Raw genomic sequence first — 6,000 nt, 5'->3', positions numbered from 1 at the left:
ACTTTGTAACTGTGCTTTAGATTTAAACTGATGGGGATGAGAATCACCATTAGTTTGGACCTTAGAAAAGTAAACCTTGTTGTAGGATGGTCTTTGGTGAAGACATTTGTAATCTGATCAATTGTTGAAATATTTGGTATTATTATATTCTTATTATGAACTTTACGATATAATTAAGACTTTCTAGAAATATTTGTAGTTGGGTTTTTATCAAAGATTTTGCCCAGAAATTTACTAGCAAAAATAAAGGATCTTTCTATAAGTTTAATAGTTATTTGAAAGATATAAAAATTAAGAAAACAAACACGAGTTTGACAAAGAAAAATTTTTATTTTTAAAACAACTAAATCATTTTTCTTTATGATATAAAAAAATATTTATAAATATTTAAAATGTTGTTCTATAAAATTTGATAAGATAAAGATACCATTAATGTATATAATGTAGAATTTTAAATATGTATTGAAAATATCATTCATGATTCTTTAAAAGTCAAAAGGAGTATTTTTTAGTTTGAATGAGCATTTTTTAGTTTGAATGACATGATATTCCACTCGTATTGGTCAAATGAAATTATGAATGCAGTTTTTTAATGATGTTTTAGATGAATTTAAATTTGTCAAAATCCTGACTTTATATCAAACTTTAAAAATAATAATAATAATAATAATAATAAGTGGAATTCAGTATTTGACATGTAGAAAAATGCCAGCATAATTGTCAAAAGTCCTAGAATTATCAAATTGAACACTCCTTTGTCAATAAATTGGAACCTTTCTTTTCTGTGACAAACTAAAGAATAAAGCAGGTGTGTGTTTATTTTATTTTATTTTATCCTTTATTTAGATGAAGGGTGCGTGTGGGTGTATAAGTTTTGATAAAGACAACACAACACACACAGGTAATACTAATAATGTTAACACTATGGAACTCAACATCGCGAGCAAATTAGGAACCAAATATGTGGCAAGCTGCGGCTGGACTCGAGATTGAGTTGAGTTGAGTTGAGTTGACTGGAAGAGCCAAAAAAGGAACCTACAACATGTTTTCCTTGGAAGTGAAGAGTTGACGCCATAATATGGGGATCAAGTCACCCATTCTTAATTTCTCGCCTTGATCACCATATATTTCTCAAATTGCTTAGACAAGTAGGTGTTTGAATGGAGAATATATATTTCATTACGACTTCAATAATTATTTCAACTCGGACGTGCGCTAGTTGTAATTGGCTCTTGAAAGAATGACTTCGTTAGGCACAAGGCAGCTTCCAACGCAATATTTAACAAAGATTTTGTTGCGGAGGTAGTGGATTTAGATGGTGTTTGTTTTTGTATTTTAAAATTGTTTTTAAAAAATATTAATTTTTTAAAAATAAATTTTATGTTTTCAAATTTTTTTAATATGTTAATATTAAAAATAAATTTTAAAAAATTAAAACAATTATTATTTTGATATATTTTCAAATAAAAATATACTTTAAAAAATAACCGCTATTATAATACCAATCATGCTAATGGTTACCCTGCTAACTTAGATTTTTTTAGTGGAAACATTTCAACCTCAAACTATATATATATATATATATATATATATATATATATATATATATATATATATATATATATATATATGTTCGTGTGAAAGTGGCAAGGTCAACGCCAAAATTAGGCGTAATGTGAAATCTTTTATTTGGCCTTTGATTATTAGGAATGTTGAATTTCGAAACTTGAATGGAAGTGGGATCTTGCAAATCTCTCTTGGTAAGTGGAGACTATGAATATTGGAAAAAAGAAACTATTATTTAATCCTCAAAGTTACTTTTCATTTTATACCAAATATAAATAAAATCATAGCACAATTAAACATTAGGAATTAGGACCTATCATTTTCCTTTGGTTATTTGGGCTGGGAGAGATCCAATGGAGACCTGAAGCCAACTTGCATTAATAACTGAGGCCTGTGATACCAAAAACACATTATCGAATCTATTCATGGGTTGTAAATTTCATATTTAGCACCCTTTTTATACTCCTAATAGGCCGACTGAAGGGGAGAGAGGGGCTCGAATCAGCGCAGCCATTAAGATATTTTCTCTTATTTGGAAACAAACACTTGAATTAAATTTATGACGGCCCACAAAAACCCACTGCACTAATAATCCATCCGTTGTGCATTGTGTAGTTTTTTTTTTTAATTAACATAGGTGTCCGGATCAGTTTACGTGCACCTCGACTAATTCTATAAGTCATGAAATTAATGACCATGTAAGCCTCCAGTGGCCATAAGATTTGTGGGACTCGAATTGGTGACCTCTAGTAAATAAATTTAGGGTCTGATCAATTGAGCTATACCTCTCAAGGTTGTATAGCTTTTTATTTTTAAATAGATTGATGCTAGTGATCCTTTTCAATAATAATAATATATTGGACAAATTTTAAAATATCTTCATGAAATTAAGTGAAAAAAAAATAAATACTCACATGAATGGAAAAAAATCCCTGATTTTTGTACCCTAAACTTTATGATATTTTGAATTTACTCTTAAACAATAGAAATTAATCAAATATAAATAAATAAAATCCTTTTAACCCCTCTTTCTTTCTCACCAACTTGTAATAGAGGGGAAAAAACTAACACATCTTCATTTTCTTTTTCTTCTCTCTTCAACATTTAACCTAACCTCTATTAAAAAAAGTCTCACAAAGACCTACTGAAAACCTAAATAAAAAATCCTTCTTAAATATATTTCTAAAACCCCAATTCAAAAAAATTTCAAATCTATAAAATCTAAAAAAAAAACAATCTATATTCTTCTTTTTTTTTATTTTGTTTTTGAATAATGATTTTAGGCATGGATTTGCATTTCAAAGATTAATCTTTGGTTTATTAGCAAAGAGAGAGAGAGGAATCAAAAGAATATTATGGATTTTTCATTATTTTCTTAATAAAACCATAATAAAAGTGGCAAATTCAAAAAACTATCAGGGTGGAAAATCAATGTTTTTTTTAAGGCGCATGTGTTTTTTCGTGCAAGTTCATGTAGGTATTTTATAATTTAGCCCAATATATTATGAAGGGCTATTTCTTTGTGTAGTTTAAAGTGTAATAAAAAAAATTAGTAAATAATAATTAAATAAGTGAGCATGCATGTTTACTATATAATTATGCAATTTATTATATTATGGTAAATTTGCTATCATAACAATATATATATATATATATATATATATATATATATATATATATATATATATATATATATTGATAATGGTGACATCTTTGACTTAACTACGCGCTGAGCCCAAATACATGTGGGTTTGGGATGCTGCCAGACCTAACATCTTTAGGTTCAGCTACGCACTGAGCTCAAGTACATATGGATTTGGCAAGTCACCAGACCTAACATCTTTGGGTTCATTTATACATTGAGGCCAAGTATATATAGATTTAGTTAGCCGCCAGACCCAACATCTCTAGGTTCAACTATGCATTGAGCCCAATAAAATGTGGGCCAACAAGCCTTATATTCCTAGGCTCTGCGTCTTATCGGGCCCAGATGGATGCAAAATTGATGATCTTTCTAAGATCCTAGTTGTTTCAAACTGTAAAACATGTGAAGTATCTTTGACAATTATCAAAGAGAAAAGGAAGAGTCTCCCTCATGCTTGACACTTTAGTCAAATGAAAATTTACCATAGCCAATGAGAATGAGAATTTAAGTTATATATATATATATATATATATATATGAATGACTTTTCATTTTATTCAGGTGATGCTTGAGGGCCTTTCATCAACTCCCCTAGAAGGAATCGACTTTGGCAATAACACCAAAATCTTCCAAGCATGGGATGGGCCCAATCTCCTTAATATGATTGGATAATTTACCTTGGGAAGGATCAATTTAGTTTCTCTAATGCAATTGCACAATCTACCTTCGAAGGGATTGACATGGTCTTTCTAGTGCACTTTCACATTTCTCCAAGGATGGGATATACACCGCTTTAACAACATGGATGTACATGATCTCTCTAGGGAAACAAACCCATAACCTTCCAAGGATGAGATGAACCCATTCTTCCTAGCACAATTGTATAATTTACTTTAAAAGAGATCAATGTCTTCTTAGTGTGATTGCACATTTCTCCAATAAAGGGATAGACATTACCTTAGCAATCAGGATGGATATGATATCCCCATAACAACAATCTCACAACGTTTTAAGGATATGATAGACCTAATCTCCTTAGTGTGATTATACAATTTATTTTGGAAAGGATCAACATCTCCTTAGTGCGATTGTATAATCTACCTTTGAAAGGATCAACATGGTCTTCCTAATATGTTACACATTTATATAAAGACAAGATAGATATTGCCTCAATAATAAGGATGGACATAATCTACCCAGGTCAACATCCTTACAATCTTTCAATGATGGGATGAACCTAGTCTCCCTGGTGCGATTACACAATTTACCTTGGATAGGATCAACGTCTGCCTAGTGTGATTGCACAATATATCTTGGAAGGGATCAACATGTTTTCTTAGTACAATTGCACATAACTCTTCAATGATGAGATAGATATTGCCTCAACAAAGAGCATGGATATGATCTCCCTAGGGTAACAACCTACAACCTTCCATGGATGGGATGGACCCGGTCTTCCTAGTATGATTGGACAATTTACCTTGAAAGATAACAACAAGGTCTTTCTAGTGCGATTACACAACTCTCTAAAGAATGGATAAACATTGACTCATTGGTTTCAAGTAAAAAGCATATCCTACTAAGTTTAGGCAAAATTCAAAGCTCATTTCATGCCAATATTTGATAACTATTTTTTTTTACTATTGGCGTTGGACTCATACAATTTTTTAATAATTTTCCAAGGGCTTTTGAACTCTACATGGAATTTTTATTGTGGGTGTTGGACCCACATAGATTACCTAGGGAATTCCCTTAAAATTTCAAAACATTTCCTAAGGGCCTTAAACCCCACATGGAATTTTTACTATAAGCATTAAATCTATACAGACAACATAAGTCAACATAGAAATAAAAATAATCAAATTTATAAAATAAAACAAAATATATGTTGCATGGATAAACCCATATGACTAGGGCTATGTATATAAGTAAAGATAGAGAGGGGGGGAGAGTCTTAAATATATAGCCTAGGCTCCTCAACTAGTTATTTCTCATATTGGGCAAAAATAGCTCTAACAAAGAACACATCCGCAAAATAAAGCATCGGGGCTAAATGGAAAGAAGTACCGAAGTCTATTTGCATTTCCCTTGATTGATTGAAGAAATATAGGTTGGACATGACAAGAGAGATCTTGTATCTAACCATCTTGGATAAAGTTGTAGACCCCTTAAGAAATTCTTGGAATTCCCTTTAAGAGTTTCACAAAGTCTCTAATTGAGCCCAAGAACTCAGGGTTACGTCCCTAGTAGTGAGAAGCCCAGCCCTCAGGTTGTTTTGGATGGTCTTTTCCTCAAGAATCTCTTGTTTAAGGGTATCTATTTGGTTATAAATAGCTTAAAGAATATTATCATAGGAGTTCAACTAAAGAACAATGCCTTGTATTTGTTTCTTTAGCGATGAATAGGCCACACTGTGGCTCTCTAATTTAACCTTCACGACAATCTTCTTTTTCTTTAACCACTCGAAGGTAGCCTACTTTGCCCTATTTTTGGACATGGCCTTCTTTATATGGTTCTTTCGGTCATCCAACGTCTCTTGAAATAAGCACACATCATAAAAGTCTGTCAAAAATAAGTGTTATGAACTATGGTCATAAAACCAAGCTACAAGGAGAAATGAGAAAATATTTCTTACATTTGTTGTAATCTATTTTTTTACCTCCATTATTATATATATTTTCAAAAGAAAAAACATAAAAACCCAAAAAATGTCTTTTCAATAATTTTAGCCATTTTAATCATTTTTTTATTTTAATCATTTTTTTATATGTCAAAACATCTAGAAAATCA

Source organism: Populus nigra, chromosome 7 (assembly GCF_951802175.1).
Source record: "Populus nigra chromosome 7, ddPopNigr1.1, whole genome shotgun sequence".
NCBI classification, from domain to species: Eukaryota; Viridiplantae; Streptophyta; class Magnoliopsida; order Malpighiales; family Salicaceae; genus Populus; species Populus nigra.
Note: the sequence above shows the minus strand (reverse complement) of the source record.